Source organism: Pipistrellus hanaki (assembly GCF_964339955.1).
Source record: "Pipistrellus hanaki genome assembly, chromosome: 2".
Lineage (NCBI taxonomy): Eukaryota > Metazoa > Chordata > Mammalia > Chiroptera > Vespertilionidae > Pipistrellus > Pipistrellus hanaki.
The window spans coordinates 110,893,000-110,915,618 of record NC_140504.1 but is presented as its reverse complement, the minus strand read 5'-3'; positions in this window follow the sequence as shown (position 1 = coordinate 110,915,618).

Here is a 22,619-nt window from a genome sequence, read left to right as displayed (position 1 = left end):
TATGCGCTCAGTTGGATAAAGGGTACAACCATTTCATAAAGAAGAGAGAACCTCAGAACACAAATTGCATTTATCTAAAGTGAGTGACAAGGGTGAGATTTCCAACTATTTTCTTAGTTTTTTTTTTTTTTTTATAAATTTAAAGCATTAAATTATTTCTTAAGAATTATTCACTACAGTTTATTCTTTTCTCCTAACCCCCTCGCCCCCAGGACTCTGGAGTCTCAGACTCAGGCTCCAATCCTCTGACCCCCTTTGTTCTGCAAGATGCATGCACTAAATCAGGCTCTCTAAAAAAAAACTTTGCCTCTTGTCCTGGGATTTCCAGATCTCTGCCTCTTCTTATCCCTCCTGTTTTTGGAGAATGGATTTTTTAAAATTCCTTTTCTGATGTGATAATGCATTATATAGGATAACATTCTAAAGGAATTAACTAATATGTAAACAGTATGCACAATTTTCCCCAACCATTCTGTTGCTTTGTTTTGTGGGGCACCTAGTTTCTTGTATATACTTCCAGAGGTATTCTAATCACATGTAAACAATGTTATCTAATTCTTCTGTATTTAACTTTTCATCTTTCTTGTTCTCTACAGAGATCAGAAAGATCTTGTAAACGTGACATCAAGTGCCAGTGTGAGTGCTCCTGTTGAGATTGCACTTTTTGGTCTCAGCCATGTGTCATAAACTATGTGAACCTCATCAATAAAGTTAATGGTTCCATTGACTGTCATCATGTCCCATTTTCAGACTGCAGGGTGACCGAAGCTAGAGAGCCCTGCACACTCCTCAGCCATACTGTTGGCACTACCTCAATATGGATTGATTGTTCTCTTTTCCTGATGAATAGCACTCAATTTCAGATTCCCATTCACCATCCTCCTCAAGATTTGTTTCACCACACTGCAGCCTAAAATCTCTCATTTTCTGAGTCCCATGCCTTTCTTTTACTTGACTTATTTGCCTCAATTGATGGAACTCATCTCCCTTATCTTCTTAAGAAAGGGTCTCAAAAATGTCTTTCTTGTACTTTCCAACTCAGTTGATAGTTTGAATGAATTAGGGGTTGAGAATCGTTTTCCTTCCGAATTTTGAAAGCATTATTTCATTGTATCTACCAACCAACATTGCTGTTAGAGAAAAAAATAAAGCTTAATTTTAATTCCTATTCCTTTCTTGATACTTGTTAGTGGTATTGCTGTTGTTGTTTTGGTTTTCTTTCTGGAAGATTTTGGGATCTTATTTTGTCCTCATTGTTTTGAAATTTCAAATTAATTTGGTTTGACATAGAACTCTTTTCATTCATTTTTTTTCCCACATTAGTGTCTCCTTCAATCTAGAAACTGGTATGCTTCAGTTCTACAGAACTATTAAAATTCCTTCACTGATGTTTTTCTTCTCAATTTTATCACTCCACTTTTGGCGGATTCTATTATTTGAATGTTGGACATATACTTTTCTTAACTTTCTTGCTTTACATCTTTTTGTCATTTTGTTCTATTTTTGGTACACATTGCTCTACATGACTTTATTTTTTAAGCTTTCTATCTCCTCTTAAATTTTCATTATTTTATTTAAATTATAGTAAATACATGTAATATAAATGTAGTCATAGAATAACTTGTAATTCTATCATTTTGTGGTATTATGTACATCTATATTGTTTTGCAACTATCACCACCATCCATCTCTAGAACTCTTTTCATCTTGCAAAACTGAAACTCTGTAGTCAATGAACTCTAACTTTCCCTCCCCCTTTCCCCAGTCCTTTGAAACAATCATTCTTTTTTATCTCTATAATTTTAACTACTCCAGTTACCTAACATGGGTGGGAATCATGCAATATTTATCTTTCTGAGACTGACATATTTCCAGATATAATGTCCTTCGAGTCTATCTATGTTGTAGCATGTGTCAGAATTTCCTCCCTTTTTAATGATTTGCCTGCCATAAATGTCTATAGACCAACTTTAAAGTTATTTTTCTTAAGAATTTTCAACTGAAAATATTCAAGAACACCCAAATTTTGAGTGATATATTTATTTTTATAATATTCACTGCAAATTTTTTAAATTAAATTTAAAATATTGTGGTATGTGGGGTTGGCTTCCATTTTAGATGTGTGGCAGTGATAGTTAAAGCTGGTTAATGTTATATTGTATGTATATACTACATTTGTTTATCCATTATCTTTCAATGGGTACTTGGGTGGCTTTTACCTTTGGCTACTGTTAATAATATTGCTTGAACATGAATGTGCAAAATTCTGTTCAAGACTTTGCCTTCAATTCTTTGAGCTACCTGCGCAGAAATAAAATTGCTGGGTGACAAGATAATTCTATTTTTAATTTTTTGAGGAAATGACATACTATTTTCCACAGTGGCTGAACTTTGTACAACAGTACCTAAAGATTACAGTTTCTTTGCATCCTTGCCAACTCTTCTTATTTTCTGATTTTTTGGTAGTAGCCATTCTAGTTTCTTTAAAAAAAAATTTTTTTTTATTGATTTCAGAGAGGAAGAGAGAGATAGAAACATCAATAATGGGAGAGAATTATTGATCGGCTGCCTCCTGCATACCCCCTACTGGAGATCAAGCCCACAACCCAGGCATGTGCCCCTGGCTGGAATAGAACCCAGGACCCTTCAGTCCACAGGCCAACACTCTATCCACTGAGCCAAACTGGCTAGGGCCATTCTAGTTTCTTAATGGTCAAGCTAGATTTTTTATTTGACAGATTCTTCTTTTTTTAATGTAAGCACTAACAGCTCTAAATTCTCCCCCCATTCCCTTAGAACTGCTTTCACTGCATCCGTAAGTTTTGATATGTCGTTTTCATTTTCATTAATCTTTAAGTATTCTGTCATTTCCCTTGTGATTTCTTTTTGGTCCATTGATTAAGAGGGTATTCCTTAATTTCCACATGTGTGATATTTTTGGTTTTTGTTCTATTATTAATTCCTAACTTTATCCCATTGTTCCAAAGAAAATTTCTTTCTATTATACTTATCTTTTTAAATCTATTGAGACTTAATTTGTGGCCTAAATTATGGTCTACCCTGAAGTATATCTTGTATGCATTTGAGGAGAATGTATAGTCTGCTGCTGTTGGTAGAGTGTTCTGTGTCTGTCTGGTTGGTTTATTGCGTTGTTCAAATCCTCTGTTTCCTTACTCATCTTCTATCTGGTGGTTTTGTCAAATATTGAAAGCAGGATACTGAAGAAATATAATTTTTTCTTGCTCTCTACAAAAGGCTACTTAAACGTGTCATACCCACAGGGAAAAAAGAAGAGACATGTTTTGGGGAAACAGCTTGTTAAATAATCTTAGATGATCTACTCCAATGCCTTCAGTTTTGAGACAATGAAAAAGAGAACTTAGCAAGCTTCAGTCACATAGGTATTTCAGTTGCATGAGTTATTTTAATTTTGCAGGTCATTGTAGCCATTGTAGAACTACCAGCCATCACTGTCCATCCTCCTCCAGTTGCTTTGATGGCTTACCAGAAACTGTGGCCCTGTTTTTACAAGCTCCATTTCTCTTTGTATATTCATCACATTACACTTAATGTGAGTGTTAGTGCACTTTAAGATTTTTCCAGTGTTTCATACCATTTCTCAAATGTTTCCAGTTTGGCCAAACCCCAAATGTATTTTTGCCAAACTTCCTCCTCTTCAATCTGTCTACATTTCAAAGAAAACTTGAGCCATCTGTTTCCATTTCATTGGCTACAACATTCAAAATCTTCTTTGATAGACAGACTAAGTATAAGGAGTCTTTTAATTCTCTGACTAAGCCTTTCACACTATACTCTGCAGCACTTCATAATAAAGGGTCTGCAGAACCAAGATTTTTTTTTTTATCACTTCATTTTGACTAAATGTATTATTCCTTATTTCTACTCCCATTGCACATTTACCAGTGAAATGTTAATTGGTAGATGAATCCAGAAGGGCTTGGGGCCCTTTTAGAATGAAGGAGTCACTTACTCAGATTACCCACTTTTCTTTCTATGCTGAACCCACTCTCTGTTAGTATTTGAAATTCATTTCAGGATAGTACAGACAACCTTTCTTTTCCATATACTTTTCTGTTTGAAAAAATTCTATAAAAACAAATGCCATTTACCTTATATAATAAAGAGGTAATATGCAAATTTATTGTCATTATGACACAGAAGATGGCCGCCCCCATGTGGTCAAAGATGGCTGCCTTCATGTGGACACAAGATGGACACCACAAGATAGCCCACAGAGTGGGCCATTGTAGGTGATCAGGCCAGCAGGAGAGGGCAGTTGGAAGGGACCAGGCCTGCAAGAGAGGGCAGTTGTGGGTGATCAGGCAAGTAGGGGAGGACAGTTGGGAGGCACCAGGCCTGCAAAGGAGAGCAATTGAAGGCAATCAACCCTGCAGGGGAGGGCAATTAGGGGTTACCAGGCCAACAGAGGGGAAAGTTGGGGGCAAATGATCTGGCAGGGGAGCATTTAGGCATCAATCAGGCTGGAAGGGGAGTGGTCAAGGGGCGAACAGGTTTGCAGGCAGAAGCAGTTAGGGGCAATCAGGCAATCAGGCAGGAGAGCAGTTGGGAGCCAGCAGTTCTTGATTTTGAGAGGGATGTCTGACTGGCCATTTGGGCCCAATTCCACTGAGATCTAGCCTAAATGGGCAGTCGGGCATCCCTTGAAGAGTCCCAGATTGGAGATGGTGCAGGCTGGGCTGAGAGACAACCCCCCCGCTTGCATGCATTTTATGCACCAGGCCTCTAGTATTATTATATTAAAAATCAGAAAAACATAGTGAGATATATATAAAATGAAACTTTCTTTTTAATCAAATAAGCACACACACACACACACACACACACATATATATATATATATATATATATATATATATATATATAATGAGACATACTTTGTTTTATACTAAATTAATATCAGTTATTAAATATAAATGGAAATTGGGATCAAACTTATATGCATATTTTTATATCCTTATTTTTTCATTCAATATTACATCATGAGCACATTTATTAAACCTAGTTCTAAAAACATGATTTTATGTCTTTATAGTATTTATTGAAGGGGAAAATAAGACATTTTGGGGACTAGCTATCTGAATCTGTGCCATTAACCTGATTTCTAATATACATCCTTGCTTGCCGATAAACTCCATTCTTATCAAACTCCATTCTTATCTGTGAAGCCTGTCCTGCCTTGCAGAACCTGTTTCCCGGAATACTCCAATTTTACAGAGACCATAAATCATGAACCACATTCAATCCCCAGAGAGGTTGGTGCCAGTGTTGACAAGCCTCTGAATGTAATCTCACTTCCCCCATCCCAACTCAAATGCTATCCTAATCCATATTTGGGGGACAAAAGAATTAAAGGGTATAAAGGGAAAGCTTCATCTATACTCATCACTCAGGATTTGGAGATTGACTCCCCCAAGTCATGACACTGTTGCAATCTGCAATAAAGGCAACTTTTCTGAATATTCTTTGAGTGCCCAGCTGATTAATTCTCCCGCATTGCCTGGCAGCTTATCTGCAACAGTATTTAACTTAATAATTACACTTAAAATTTTTCCAGTTTTTCTCTTTATAAACCTCATTCAGGAGACATTCTTGCATATAAGTCCTTAACCATATTTCTGATAATTCCCACAAAATATACTTCTAGAACTGTGATTGCTATAATAAAGGCTACAAACATTGCCAAACTGATCTTCATAGGCTTATTTTCTGTATTAAAGGTTTTACAATATGAACCATAATAATTTATTTAACAATTTATCTAGAAGTTGGACATTATAAAAATTTCCCACTGCAAACAAGTATTAATTTAAAATCACAAAGTAATGAGAGACCATATAATAGGCCTTAACAAAAGACAGAACACAAACTTCCATGTGTGGGTAATTTTGGGTATACATGATAGAGGCAGAAATAGAATATTGGAGTTCAACTATAATTGTAAGAAATATTAATCATGCTCTGTTAACTGTGATTGTTTTGTCCTGATTAAAGAAGGCGCATTCTAACCTGGCTGGGAGGTGCACAGGGCACCTGGGAGATCATTTGGAAATGCCCCTATTCTCCCAATCAGGGAGCTGCCTATTATCATAGAAATATTAACAACCTTGTTGCAGAAACCAGAATTGCCAATGCTTTGAAAACCCCCCCTGCCCTTTGCATATCATTTAGCCCTTTGAAGACCCCCACTCCCAGCCTTTGCATATCCACAGGCCTCTTTGCAAATCTCCAGACCCATGAACTGCCCTTTTGGCATACCTTTTGCCTACTTCCCATGTTATCTTTGTCTTTCTATTCAATATAAGAAACTGGCTTATGGAGGGAGGAGAGCAGAGTTTTGTGGATGACCTGCTATTGTTCTATATTTTCAGCAGTACTGGAATAAATACTCATATATGATTCAACTCTGTCTCTGCTTAATTGGCTCAAGTAGTGACAGGCAGCATAGACCCATTGATTGTCCGGTTACATACAGATTCAGATTTTTATGAAATCTATTATGAAAATTAGAGGGTGACCAGAGACCCAAGAAATTTAACGACTAAAGAGACAGGACAAAGGCTCATACACTACAGAAAAGCAAAGACACTATTTTGCTGTAAGAAAAGTGACAAATACAAAGTAATATTGTGAACTATAGAAGAATAAGTCTGCCTGCAAACTCCAGCTCAGAAATAACAAAGGAAGAAAATGAGGCAGAATAGCCACTATTGAGATAGTGCTAGATTTTAAATAAAAAGAGCAAGATCATGGCCTTGAATCCTTCACTTTTTAGCATATCACTTAACTTTTCGGAATCTCCATTCTTAAGTTTGTAATGTGGAGTTAATAAAGTCTGCCCAATGGCCACACAGTGTTTATGCTAGGATGAAAGGGTTTTGCTAGCTATGAAGTACCAAAGCTATGTAAGTTGTTTTCATGCTTTCATCTGCAGACCAGGGAGATTTGGGGGAGTTATCAACACTGGGAAATGTTAGGTGTGACTGAGAGGGTGTTATTGGCCTTTGCAGCCTGTTCAATTTGTTGACCCAGATGTGAAACTCAGTATCCCTTTGAATTCTCACAAATAACCTATTCTTACAAAAATGCTAGTAAATCATGTGGGCTTTGTTGAAGATTCTTGATTTGAAGATGGAGGTGAACCATCCAGCTCATATCAGTCTAACAAACACCCATGCAGCATTTCTGCCCCTAAGTCCTGTCTCTTCACTCATGGCTGGTCCTTCCTTTTCTCCCCTCATTTACCACTCTTCCTGAGTTTTCCTCTGGCTCTATTTCTGTCCTCCCCTCCCTGTGTCATGTAGAACAATTCAGCTTTCTCAGCAACAGCCCTCAGGATTGTAAATTGAATCTCTTCAAGATGCTCAGAGCAACATATTTTTTCCCTTGTCAATGCAATGTATTCTCTTTAGAAAGAGATTGGAGCAAAAAACTAAGAGCTAATAAAAAATTTTTAAACAACCTTTTACATAGAAAACAATACACCAGAAGAAATTTTAGTACTTTACTGAAATTTACTCAAGCAATTACTTTATTAAACAATTCATTCCTGGTGTTCAAAGTATGAATAAAATGAGTCAAGTAACTCAAAGGCATTGGAAGAAAAACCCTTACAAGGTGAGACTTGACTATTTGAAACAAAGAATTGTGAATCTAATGATTTAAATTTTTTTTATGAATGCATATTCTGTGAGGAAGAAGGATGTACATAGGTAAAAAAGTAAATGAACAATATATGTGAAATTTTCAGGATTTTTCAAGATAAATATGAGATATCAAAAAGCAGTACCTAATTATTTGCCAAAAATTGGTTTAATTGTTTAATCAATAACAACCACAAGTTAGAAGTAAGAAGAGATTGCTATGGTTGGTATCATTTGGGAAGCTCCATGAAAGAGGTACGCCTAAACAGTGCATTAGTAATCATGGGTGAAAATCAGGGAGATGTTTCTGTTAGGAAGCCTGATGTGTATGAGAGAAATCACAGACACAGAGAAAGCCTGGGGCCAGGAAAATGTGAGGAGAGCATTTTAAGTGTAGGACTCATCTGAGCAGATATGAGAGCTAGGACAAAGTCCTGCCCTGGAGAATCGTGAATGTCAGGCTAAAGCTTCTCCTATAGGGAACTCAGTCCTCACACAGTGGAGTGACAGAATGACAGAATGATTGATGGCATATGAAGTAGAAAAAAATAAAAGAAAAATCTGTAAGATTTGGCAATTGATTAGATGTGAAGTTAGGGAAATAAAGTAATGAAGGTGTCAAAATTAAAAGTAACAGTATCATGGTCAAAAACAGAGGTGTAGTAAAGGGATCAAAATTGGAAATAAATAAATAAATAAATAAATAAAGGTAATTAATGAGATGCTGGCTTGTATACAACAACAACAAAAATTGAAATGTGAGAAAGAAAAGTCAGGGAAAAATTATAAAATATGTTAGGGCCTAAGGATATATAACATACCTTTTCAGCCTCTCCCTTTCCAAATGAATCATCCAGAGATTTTCTGCCAGAAAGCCCATTAGTTTCTGAAGGACCCTCACCAGCCTGAGAAAGAGACTCCGTTCGGTCTTCGCAAAGCCCAGGTGTTACATGGCTCATGGCTTTGATTCTAGGTCAGGACTTGTAGAAGCTGGGCTGTGGTCCCTGCCATCACGGGTCTTGTGGGATTGGATGAAGTCGAGGTGATAGCACTTCCTAGTCCAGCTCCTTGGGAAGCTTCTTCCTGTGAATGTGCCAAAGGCTCTGCAAACACAGCAAGTCACAAAGGGCCATGACAGAAAGAGGAGATCACCTGGCAGATCAAAGTGCTGAAGCCCAGACCTCCAAGCCTTTCGCCTAAATTCTGATGTTGGGGAGAAAGGAACAAGTCCCTGCCAGAGTCACTCATGCTCAGAGTTTCACATTTTCTCACTGAAATGAGTCCAGATGCTTTGCTTGGACTGCAGCATTTTGGTGAAGCTTCTGGGCTGCAGTCCCATAAAATGCTTGGAATCTGAATGCAGCCAATGGCCATCTTAGCTTCTTAGAATGCTCACTTTGATTCATGTCTGGAAGAGCCACTTGACTATTGCTGTCTCTTTCCAATGGAAACAGAGGGACATACCCACTTGGTCGCCTAAATTGTGCTGCCCTAAATCATCATGTCCTCATATGCAAACGCTCTGGCAAGCAAACCACAAGGACATTATCCCAGCTACTTCAAATATTAATATTTTAATGAGAAAAACTAATCAAAGTGTAAATAAACCTAATCTTTTTCATAACTTGTCTAGTCTATGAGGAGAATAGCTACTGCTTAATGGAGCAATTGTGGTTGTTTTAATCATTAAAGTGAGCCATTTAATGAGACTGCTTTGTAACAAACCACCACTGGATATTTTACACTTGATATTCACTTTCAAAACTAGTTATGTTCTCTAAACTGATCTTGCTTTTTCCTCTTCCTGTTTCAAGTTAATTGTTGTCTAGGAGGATACAGAATGCCCTTAGAATTTTGTCTTTAATGTATGAAAGGCAAGTGACAACAAACATTATCTTTAATGAATTATTTCTACTGTTAGAACTTTAATACTATGTTTCCTTCCAAATGTTCTATGTTCTGAAGTCGTAATTAAGTAAAAGATCCCAACTATGGTTAATCATATCAGTCTCCTTCTACTCTTTATTTTTCTACAATAATTTTTTCAAGATGAATCCACTTTAATAAGTTAAGGAGAATCATTTTATAGAGGGCAAAGATGAAAGGTGATGATAAAGTTCACAAAGAATGTAAAGAAACTCACCGACAAGATTACTTGTTAGTCTGTACAGCATAAAAACAAACCTCTGCTGTTGCAGCACAAATAGCACATATGTAAATAATAAGGCCACAAACTTGGCCTGAGGCATGATGCTGAGCGTAGGAAAGAGGACTTTAAGTCTTCCCATTGCTCTATTACCAGTATTTGTTGGAATGAAAGACCAGCCTCACTCAGTTCAAAGAACACTTACTATCCTTGGCTAACCTGGGAGACTGATAAAAAAAAAAGAGAGCTACTAGCTTGCAAACAAAAGTGAAATAATTTTATAAATCATTGTGTGTGATGTGATTTGGTTTAATTTGATAGAAGATTTTATACCTAATTATGGCCTAGCTGTTAAGAATATAATTTCACATTTTAAGCCTCTGCCAATTTACCTGTAGCTAAGAAGGTAAGCATGAAGACCTCAGGGGATGTCTTATCTTTCCATCCACTAGGTCTTATTTTCGGAGGATGTCTTATTTTCTGGGAAACACAGTGTTTACCTTTATATTCAGAGTAATACAGTATTATTGTATGCAGTATATAATGTAGTACCGTGCTTCTCAGAGTGTTGTACATATCCTATCTAATAAAAGAGTAATATACAAATTGACCATCACTCTAACACATAAGATGCTGCTCCCATGTGGACACAAGATGGCCAGCAAGGGAAGGCAGTTAGGGGCAATCACGCTGGCAGGGGAGCAGTTAGGCATCAATCAGGCTGACAGGGAAGTGGTAGAGGGTGATCAGGCTGACAGGCAGAAGTGGTTTAGGGGCAATCAGGAAGGCAGGCAGGCGAGCAGTTGGGAGCCTGTAGTCCTGGATTGTGAGAGGGATGTCCGACTGCCCGTTTAGGCCTGATCCCAGTAGGATTGGAGAGGGGTCCCAGATTGGAGAGGGTGCAGGCTGGGCTGAGGGACACACCCCCCCATGCACGAATTTCGTGCACTGGGCCTCTAATTCATTATAAACCATGATTATAAATTAATCCCCTCTTAGTTTATTAGTATTATTATCAATTAAAATTTATGAAGCCAAACTTTTCCAAAGAAAGTCACTCCCTGGTTGTAAAAAGAACCCATTTGGAAGGTGAATTAAATGCTTATTTCTACTAAGATATGATTCTAAGAAAGTAATACAGTTTAGTGAGTGATGGTTACACTAATTCTTAAGAGGAAAACTGAACTATATGAATCCCCCTGATATTTTCAAATGTCTGAAAAACCAAAAAGAGGTTTCTATTTACTAGAGGATTAGATCAGCGCTGTTTAACAAAAATAGAACAAGATTAAAAATTTTTAAACTAGCCGAAACTGGTTTGGCTCAGTGGTAGAGCGTTGGTCTGCAGACTGAAAGGTCCCAGGTTCGATTCCGATAGGGGGTGTGCAGGAGGCAGCTGATCGATGTATCTCTCTCATTGATGTTTCTAGCTCTCTATCCCTCTTCCTTTTTCTCTGTGGAAAATCAATAATATATATATATATATATATATATATATATATATATATATATATATATATAATTTTATTGATTTTTTACAGTGAGGAAGAGATTTTTTCCTCACTGTAAAAAATCAATAAAATTATATATATATATATATATATATATATATATATATATATATTATTGATTTTCCACAGAGAAAAAGGAAGAGGGATAGAGAGCTAGAAACATCGGTGAGAGAGAATCATCGATCAGCTGTCTCTTGCACACCCCCTACCGGGGATGTGCCCGCAACCAATGCACATGCCCTTGATTGGAATCTAACCTGGGACCTTTCAGTCCGCAGACTGACGCTCTATCCACTGAGCCAAACTGGTCTCGGCAATAAAAATATATTTTAAAAAAATTTAAACTGTATGTAATTTTAAATTTTCTAGTTGCCACATTTTTAGAGTAAAATTAATTTAATAATGTTTTATTTAACTCATTATATCCAAATTATTATCATTTCAACATACCATCAATTTTAAATTATTGATATGTTTTATATTAAAAATCTGGTATGTATTTTATACATCTCAATTTGGATCTGCCATATTTAAGGTGCCCATTAGCCACATGATGGCTACCATATTCAACAAATTAACTACAGATTAACCAACCTTCTCTCAAAATTAGACATAAACAACAATTGCTACAAATATTGATATATCTTTAAAAATTATTACAGGAAAAAATAGAGAGTAGATTGAAGGAGATATGATTAAATATAGTTGAAATATTTTATTTAATTGCTACTTTAGAATATAGCAACATTTGGAAAGAAAATATAGTACTAAAGTTATAATAATATAAGTAATTCCTTGAGGCCCTAGCTGGTTTGGCTCAGTGGATAGAGCAGTAGTTCTCACCCTTTCTAATGCCACGACCCTTTAATACAGTCCCTCATGTTGTGGTGACCCCCAACCATAAAATAATTTTTTAAATATATTTTATTGATTTTTTACAGAAAGGAAGGGAAAGGGATAAAGAGCCAGAAACATCAATGAGAGAGAAACATTGATCAGCTGCCTCCTACACACCTCCCACCAGGGATGTGCCCACAACCAAGGTACATGCCCTTGACAGGAATCAAACCTGGGACCTTTCAGTCTGCAGGCCGACACTCTATCCACTGGGCCAAACCGGTTTCGGTCATAAAATTATTTTTGTTGCCACTTCATAACTGTAATTTTGCTACTGTTAATGAATTGTAATGTAAATATCTGTGTTTTCCGATCGTCTTAGACAACCCTGCTAGCAGTTCTCAACCTGTGGGTCTAGAACCATTCATTAACAGTAGCAAAATTACAGTTATGAAATAGCAACAAAAATCATTTTACAGTTGGGGGTCACCACAATATGAGGAACTGTATTAAAACGTTGCGGCATTAGAAAGGTTGAGAACCACTGGGATAGAGTGTCAGCCTCCAGGCTGAAGGTTCCTGGATTTAATTCTGGTCAAGGGCACATGTTCTGGTTGTGAGCTTAATCCCAAGTGTGGGACATGCAGTAGGCAGCTGATCAATGATTCTCTCTCATCATTGATGTTTCTATCTCTCTCTCCTCCCTTCCTCTCTGAAATCAGCAAAAAATATATTCTTTTAAAAAATAAATAATTCAATGAAGATAAAGTTTGTTGTCACTTGTCTTTCATACAAAGATAGATAAAACTAAGGGAAATATCTTATCAGAATGATTTTTATACAATATTTTTTAAAGTTTCAATTTGATCATTTTTAAAGATAACTACAATTTAGTAGGAAATAATTTCCCAAACTGTAAATATCAGCAGAGCCTTCTGATGCGTGTCTTAAGATACATTCTTGAGAAGAGCTAGATATCATTTTATCTACATGGAAAGAATTAAAAATCATGATAAAAATGAAGTAATCTATAATAATGAAAGCAACTTCCAGACACCCAAGGAGGTGGGGGCCAAGGCAGTGAAAGGCAGCTGCTGCAGTGGTGGGGGCTGAGCCCTTTGCATGAACTTTGTGCATCAGGCCTCTACTAAATGAATAAAATTTAATCTTGAGAATAATGTCTGTGTCAGATGGCCTCTCATTTGTATGCTAGCATGTTAATAACATAGAAGGGCTCATTTCCCAGCCTCCACCAAGTAGAGCAGCTATCTAATAGACAACTTTTCAGTCACTGGAGCAGAGAAGGGGCATTTTTACTCCATCTGGTTTATCATGTCTTTCCTTGAGGGCATAGTTTAGTGGGTGATACAGACTGTTTGGAACCAAAGATGCAGCCCCTGTCAGATTGACTCGGCTCTCACTCATTCTCCCATCTGTTTTCTATAGAAAGCTTTTCAGAAACTCTGAGAGCTTGTTCTGAATCCACTACTCATGTTATTAAAGGTCTTATGTTGATTGTAGTATGAGCAAAGAGTGCTTGGGTTTCTCTGGATACTTGAATATATTTCAAGTTCTTGTGTTTCTGGAGATCACTGGATCTAAAAGAAAAATCCAACTATGTGACACACTGATACTCCAGAGAACAACTGAACAAAGAAAATAATTGCTTTGGGCTCCACAAAGAAACAAATCCTCTGCTTAAATATAATTATCTGCTTTATACTTGCACCCTCCTCTCCCTTCCTTGAGGCTGAGATGATGTCCGTGTTTCTTATTTCATTAAAAAAGAAAAGAAAAGAAAAGCTGAGAAGTTTGACAAGCACCCACCACCTCAACTGCACACCCATAGGTCTCTGCCTGCAGTACACCCTGCCTTTCCTCACGAGGCAGCTGCTCCACTGGTGCCCATCCAGCCTTTCTCAGCTGCTCAAAGACATCATTTCAGGGAACCTCCCCTTCTCTCCCTGCATTCATATTTTCCTGTTTCTCCTGCACCATTTCCTTCAATATACAAATATGCAAATATTTTCCCATTAAATTTGTTTTTACCTAATTCCCTCACTACCAACTCTTTATCTGTCCCTTTTGGAGCAAAAGTTCTCCAAATTTTTCTATATTCAGTCTCAAATTCTTCTCCTCCCATATCCTTAAACTCACACCCATTATCTTTTGCCTTCACTAAAACTAACTTTGTCAAGGTCCCATCATGCCAGTCTAATGGTAAATTCACTTCTTCACCCTATTTGCCTAATTAGTAATATTAATCCACAGTTGAACTTTCCCTTCTTTCTAACATATTTTCTTCTTGTGATATTTCAGACACCACACTCCCCTGGGGTCTTCCAATGCCTGGCCTTTCTTTCCCAGTCTCTTTTAACTGTGTCCATATTTTCCCATTACCCCAATATTGGAGATCCCAGGGGCTCAGTCTTTGAAAATCTTCACTTCTCAATCTGCACTCATTCACCTGGTACTCTCTAATCCCATAGTTTTAAGAACAAATGATATGCTTTATCTCCCAAATGTCTATCTTAATCTCCCTCTCTCAAAGCTGCTACTCATCATCTTTACCCACCCTAACTTCCTTTCTGCTCCTCCCTCACACCAGGCATATTTTCAGCATAGGGTCTTTGCTGATGCTGGCCCCACTGCCCAGGACACACTTTCCCATATGGTTCTGGTTCTTTGTTCCCTTTTGCTGAAATGTCACCGTATCTATGAGTTCTTTGTTAATGTGCCACTTAGAATTATAACTCCATCCAATCCCACATTTTGGCATGCCTACCTTCATTTTTTCCTATCCCTTATAGAACAGATTCATATTATTTAGTTTGTTTACATTCTATTTCTTATCTGACTTCACTGTGATGTAAACTAAATAAAAAACAGAGATTTTTGTGTGCTCACTGATTTATCTCCAACACCTTAAGTAGTTTATTGTTTAAAGTTTATTCCCAATAATTATATGTTGAAGGAATAATTATATGAATGGACACTAAAAGCAATGTATAAATGTACCAATTTTGCTATAACATTAGCAGGTCAGAATACAGGTTTGATCCAGAGTTGAGGTGCATCTCTGATTGATGTTTCTCTCTCATATGGATGTTTCTCTCTCTTCCTTTCTCTCTCCCTCTAAAAAATGAATAAACATATCCTCAGGTGAGGAGAAAAGAAGAAAGAAAGAAAGAAAGAAAGAAAGAAAGAAAGAAAGAAAGAAAGAAAGAAAGAAAGAAAGAAAGAAAGAAAGAAAGAGAAAGAAAGAAAAAAAGAAAGAAAGAAAAAGAGAAAGAAAGAAAAAGAGAAAGAAAGAAAGAAAGAAAGAAAGAAAGAAAGAAAGAAAGAAAGAAAGAAAGAAAAAGAGAAAGAAAGAAAAAGAGAAAGAAAGAAAGAAAGAAAGAAAGAAAGAAAGAAAGAAAGAAAGAAAGAAAGAAAGAAAGAAAGAAAGAAAGAAAGAAAGAGAATGAAAGGAAGGGAGGAAGGGAAGGAGGGGAGGAGGGAGGAGATGAGGAAGGAAAGAAGGAAGGAAGGAAGGAAGGAAGGAAGGAAGGAAGGAAGGAAGGAAGGAAGGAAGGAAGGAAGGAAGATATTGACATATGTCATTTGGAAAGTAAAGGGGTGAGTTTTTAGTTTGTGGATGGTAATTCTTATCCATGCCTTAGGCATCATATACCCATCTTTTGAACTACACCCATAGGCCCTACTCCTAGTAATCTTTCTCAGTTTGATTGACAGATTTAATTTTCACACTCAAATGTACTTCCAGAAAGCTTAATTGATGAGCTAGTCTTAAATGCCCTGAGGGATTCTTTAGGAGGATTATTAGGATTACATGCAAAATTAGATTTATAGAGGTAGAGAGTACTACTGACATTTTGTTTGACAAAATCAAGGATCGAGTAACATTAGTTGTGAAATATAAGCCATTTTATTATTATTTTTTGCATACATATTTACTTGGAAGCAAAGGTATTATGGTATTACCACATTACTTTGATCAGAGAAAGATTTTCAACATGATTGCAAAACATAAAATGGCAAAAGAGAATATGACTTTTGTGCAAGAAATTTGTTTAAATTTCTTCCAGTGCAACTAGGTATTTGTTATTCTTTTTTTAAAAAATTGAGTTTAGAGATAGGATGGAAGAGAAAAAGAAAGAGCTAACACCCATGTGAGAGAAAAACATCCACCAGTTACCTCCTGAACACACCCCAACTAGAAATTGAACCCACAACCCGGGTATGTGCCCTGACTGGGAATTAAACCTACCATCTTCTAGTGCACAGGATGATGCCCTAAACAAAGGAGCACAAACCAGATGGGCTCTATAAGGACATTATGTAATAAAAAGAATATGTCTTTGTGTCTGGCTGGTGTGGCTAAGTGGTTGAGTGCTGACCTATGAACCAGGAGGTCACGGTTCTATTCTTGGTCAGGGCACATGCCAGGGTTTCAGGCTGGATCCCCAGTAAGGGGTGTGCAGGAGGCAGCTGATCAATGATTTTCTCTCATCATTGATATGTCTATCACTTTCTCCCTCTACCTTCCTCTCTGAAAACAATATATTAAAAAAAAAAAGAAGAAGAAGAAGAATATTGCTTTGTGATGCCATGGGCTTTAATTTAATTCTCAAATGGTTTGAGCTCTTGATCCCCCATAAGATCACACTGGATGTAAACTCAAGGGAATGGCATAAGATCTGGTGCCGTAAAGGAAGTTCAAATGTAACTGGATTGTTTGGAGAGTAGTAAACTATATATTCAACACACAGTATCGACATTTCTCAGGGCTACCTCAGCATCTCTCTCGGAAATGCCCACCTTTACACTCCTCAGGCCTCTGTGATGCTTCTCCTTTCTCCCCCAAAGAACAATGGACATATACCAGTCCTCCTGCTTATGAAGCTTGCCCCAGAGTAGAGCTGTGCTTTTAAAGCACTAGCTCTTGTCACAGAACCTGGCTCATCATAGGTACTCAGCAAATGCTTGGAGGAAGTGGCTCTCAACCTGTCTATGACTGAAATCCATAGCAATGCATTGATATTTTCTAATGTATACTGTTTAATTTCTTATAAATTTTGGTCAAGACCACTAAATTGATTTAAACTTACTAAGTCTTCTTTTAAATTATAGAACTTACCCACCCGCTAATTATCTTAGTTATGAAAATTACCCACCTGCTAATTCTCTTATTAAGATCAGTATGGTAGAAAAACAGCCTTCCACAAAAGGCAAACACAGGTTTCCTTGGCATCTGTTACGCCTATTGCTAGTAAGTAAGAATTATTACTACCCCGTATGGTCCTCCTAAGAATGCTTAATGGAGAAAAAACCTGAGCATTTCTAAACTAAAAAGAAAATAAACACTAGAGATTGAGAGGTATAGAAGTTCTACTAATACATAGTCACAAACTCAAACAGACAACCAAAATGAGGAAACAAAGAACAACCCCCAAATAAAAGAACTAGTGAATTCTCCAGAAGAAGAGATAAATGAATCAGAGATAAGAAATTTATCTGAAACAGAGTTCAGAGTGATGATGAAAAAAATGCTCAACAATATGCAAAAAATATATAGTAACTATGAAAAAAGAACAGTTTAATATTAAGAATAACATAATACAAATAAAGAACACATTGAAAGGAATACTAGGAAGATTAAAGGAAACTGAGGATTGAATCAGTGAATTAGAAAAAAGTTGAAAATATCACTCAATTAGAGAACCAAAAAGAAAAAATAAATAATTAAAAAACAAGAGGACAGCTTAAGGGAAGTGTGGGACAATGTGAAAAGTAACAATATTAGAATAGCAGGTGTGCCAGAAGATGCAGAAAGGGAGAAAGGAATAGAGAAGGTGTTTGAAGAAATAATGGTAGAAAACTTCCTAACCTGATAAAGGAAAAAGTCACACAAGTTCAGGAGGCACAGAGAACCCCAAACAAGAACCCAAACAGACCAACGTACAAACACATCAAATTAAAATGCCAAAAATTAAAGACAGAGAAAATTGTAAAGGCAACAAGAGAAAACTATTACCTATAAAGGAGTTCCCATAAGGCATAGGGTAGCTGAATGGATTCAAAAATATGACCCAACTATATGCTGTCTAGAAGAGAACCACCTCAAAATAAAATACATACACAGGATGAAAGTGAAGGGATAGGGAAAAAAAATTTCCATTTCAATAGAAAAGAAATAAAAACTGAGGTAATAATATTCATATACAAGAAAATAGACTTTTAAATGAAAGCCATCACAAGAGACAACAAAGGTCACTACATAATACTAATAAGATCGATCCAACAAGTGGATATATCCCTGGTAAAGATTTATGCACCCAATATTATGTATATATATTTCTAGAGGATGTTAATGGAGAGATTGACAACAATTCACTCATAATATGGACTTTAAAATTCCTCTGACTTCCCAGGATAGATCTTCTAGACAAAAACTTAACAAGGAAACAGAGACTCTAAAGGACACACTGGATCATATGGATTCAATAGATATTGATATAACATTTCACCCAAACACAGCAGAATATACATTATTCTCTAATACACATGGGTCATTCTCAAAAGGAGACCACATGTTAAGACAAAACAAATCTATACAAATTCAAGAAGATTGAAATCATATCAACTATCTTCTCAGATCACAGTGGAAAAAATTAGAAATCAACTACAGTAAAAATGCCCCAAAACATTCAATACATGGAGGTTAAATAGCATGTTATTAAACAATGAATGGGTTACCAATGAGATAAAGAAGGAAATAAAAAACTTCCTGGAAAAAAATGAAAATGAAAACGCAACAACCCAAATCTCTGAGACACAGCAAAAGCAAATCTGAGAGGGAAGTTCAAAGCACTACAGGCATACCTAAAAAAAAAAGAGAGAAAAAAAAATATATCAGCAATAAACTATTTATCCTAATTCCAAAATCAGATAAAGACACTACAAACAAAGAGAATTACAAGCCAATATCCCCAATGAACATAGATGCTAAAATCCTCAACAAAATATTAGCAAATTGCATCCAGCAATATATTAAAAAGGTCATACACTATGATCAAGTGGGATTTATTACAGAGATGCAAGGCTAATACAATATTTATAAATCAATAAACATGATACATCACATAAACAAATTGAAGGGCAAAAATCACATGGTCATATCAATAGACACAGAAAAAGCATTGGACAAAATCCAACACTCTTTCCTAATAGAAACTTTCTTTTCATTTCCATTTGCCTGGAAAAACTTTTTCCATCTCTTCACCCTCATTCTGTGTTTGTCTTTTTTTCTGAGGTGGGTTTCTTGTAGACAACAGATATATGGGTCTTATTTTCTTATCCAATCTGTTGCCCTATGTCTTTTGATTGGAGCATTTAATCCATTTGTATTTACAGTTATTATGGATAGGTATTTAGTTGACGCCATTTTTATTCTATACCCCTGTGTTCCTTCTTCTCTTCCTATTTCTTTATTTTTCATTAGACCCTTTAGCATTTCTTGCATTGCTGGTTTGTTGGAGATAAATTCCATTAGTCTTTTTTTGTCTGTGAAGCTCCTGATTTCCCCTTCAATTTTGATTGTTAGCCTTGCTGGGTACAGTATTCTTGGATTCAGACCCTTCCTTTACATGACTTTGTATATTTCATCCCATTCCCTTCTGGCCTGATGAGTTTTTGTGGAGAAATCAGTTGCTAGTCTGATGGGGGTTCCTTTATATGTAACTTTCTGTCTCTCTCTGGCTGCTTTTAAGATGCTTATTTTGTCGTTGGTGTTTGCCAGTTTAATTATCATGTGCCTTGGCATTGGTCTTCTGGGGTTCATTTTGCTTGGGACTCTGAAAGCATCTTGGATTTGTGTGGGTTTTTTCTTCTCTATCTCAGGAAAGTTTTCTGTCATTATTTCTTGAAATATGTTTTCCATGTCTTCCTCACTTTCCTTTCCTTCTGGAACCCTTATTATTCTAATATTGTTTTGTTTTGTATTGTCCCAAAGTTCCCTTAGGCTCTCCTCCTGCTTTTTATTTTTTTTTCTAGAAGCTGCTCTAATTGGGAATTTTTTTCCATCTTGTCTTCTAGCTCACTGATGCGGTCCTCTGCTTCTTCTATCTGCTCTTTATGCTGTCTATTGAGTTCTTCATAGTAGTGATGTCATTTTTCATTTCTTCTTGATTCCTCTTCATTTCCTCTTGGTTCTTCTTCATTTCCTCTTGGGTCTTACTCATATTGTCATATTTGTCTTTCATTCTTTTTAGCCATCTTATGATCATTACTCTGAATTCTTGCTCTGGTAGGTTGCTTGCCTCTAACTAGTTTATTTCCTTTTCTGGTGATGCCTGCTTTTCTTTCATATGTGGGCTGTTTCTTTGTCTCCCCTGGTCTCTCTTTTCAGGATGTCTGGTTATGTAGATCTCTCTCTCTCCTGTGTTGATTTAAAGGCACAAAATACAACACAATCAGGTACAACACACAAGGCACTGAACAGAAATGTATTTCCAATATTAATAACCTGCAATAAAGGTGACCACTAGTGAAAGGTAAATTATGGGATAGGAGAGAAAGAGGAAGAGTAAAAAGATAAGAGGGAGAGAGCAAAAGAAAAAGATAGGAAAAATATATATATATAGGAGTGTCAAAATGAAATTGGGAAACAGAGAGAAGAAGAGAGAGAGAGAGAAAGAGAGAGAGAGAGAGAGAGAGAGAGAGAGAGAGAGAGAGAGAGAGAGAGAGGGAGAGAGAGAGAAGAAAGAGACCAAGAGATAAAAGGGGAATAAACTATATATATGGGGAGAGAATTTCAATAGAATAACCACTAACCCCAGCAAATGCTGGCTGCAGTACCTGGAGAATAATACAATCTACAACACCCCTTAATTTCCAGCAAAGGAAGGGAAAACGGAAGAAAAAAAAATCAAATAAGAAAATACCAAGAAACAGCAACAACAAAAGAATAAGCAAAATACTCTCACTAAAAAGCATAAAAATACAATATAGTCAACATTCCCCCAAACAGCATCAAAAAGACAGTGAGGAAAACATTTTTTTTTATTTTTATTTTTTGCTAGTTAATACAGCTCAGAGAGGGGTTTGTATGCACTTGGCAAGGGGGATTGGAAATTAGATATATAAGTAGGGTAGAAATTTTAGCAGTGGGGAGACAGAAAGAGTAAGGAAAACCTAAAGCAGGAAAGGGTTAAGATAAACAGGATAGCAAAAGGGGAAAGTTTATGAAGAGAGTGATGGTGTAAAGGTCCTGTTGAGATAGGGTTAAACAATGTTAAAGGAGAAATGAAACTAAAATGAAGAACACTAATTCCAATGTAAAATAAAGAGAAAATAAAATGGCACTTAAAAAAATTAAAATAGCAGTAGTAATAATGCTGATTGAACCTAAAAATGTAATAATTAAAAAGTTAAAATTAAGTGAGGAAAAAAGGAAAAATTTCGTTTCTTAAGTAAAAGATGCAAAAAATGAAATAAATAAATAAATAAATAATTTAGCAAAAAAAGTGTGCAGTTGTGAAGGCCATTCACTTCTTCTGTTATTCTGTTTGGCACGCCTGTTTCTCAGTCCAGACAGTATTGCAGTTCCCTGCGTTCTGCTGCACCTCAGTGTTGTGAACTAGTCCTTGATTTTAAGATGGCAATTCCTTAGTTCAGGGGTCCTCAAACTTTTTAAAGTGGGGGCCACATCACGGTCCCTCAGAGAGCTGGAGGGCCGGACTATATGAACTACTAATCCCTACTGTAACACCTTGGCTGCGCTCACTGCCCAAAAAACCTGGCGGCAGGATCAGACTCCCCTGGGGGCTGCATGTGGCCCGCGGGCCGTAGTTTGAAGACCCCTGCTTTTAGTTTCTTGGTTTTTGATAAAATAAAACTAGTAATAAACACAGTCATTTTGTACTCCAACCCCTAGTGTTCCTGGATTGATGTCCCCATCTTTTTGGCTGCTCTAGCCTTCTTTCCTATGACAATACCGCTTTTGTTTTTGTTTTGCCTTGGAGCTGAATCCCAGATGATTTCTTCCCGCTCTGCTTCTCAGCTTTCAGAAAAGCAGTTTCCCCCTGCTGTCTCTTAGGGCCAGCCAATCTGGGTGATCTCTCCTTTGTAATCAGAAGCAAAGGGTTGCAGGGGAACTAGCCTAGGTGCATGATGAGCCAGTCTGTGCACACTTACAAACAGACTGCTTTCCAACTCCTATGTTCTCCCTCTGTGTCGGATCAGAATGGGTTGCTCCCTAGAGAACCCCACTATTAGCAACATTGGGGACCCCTGTCCACTTTCTTGAATCACGCCAGACCCAATAGTGGGGGACTTTTGTGGACACAGGTTTCCGTGGTCCCAGTGCGTGCTTTTGCCTCTGCCGCCACAGAGGCCACAGCTTCTGCTCCTGCCGCTTTCACTGTTGGGATACAGACACCC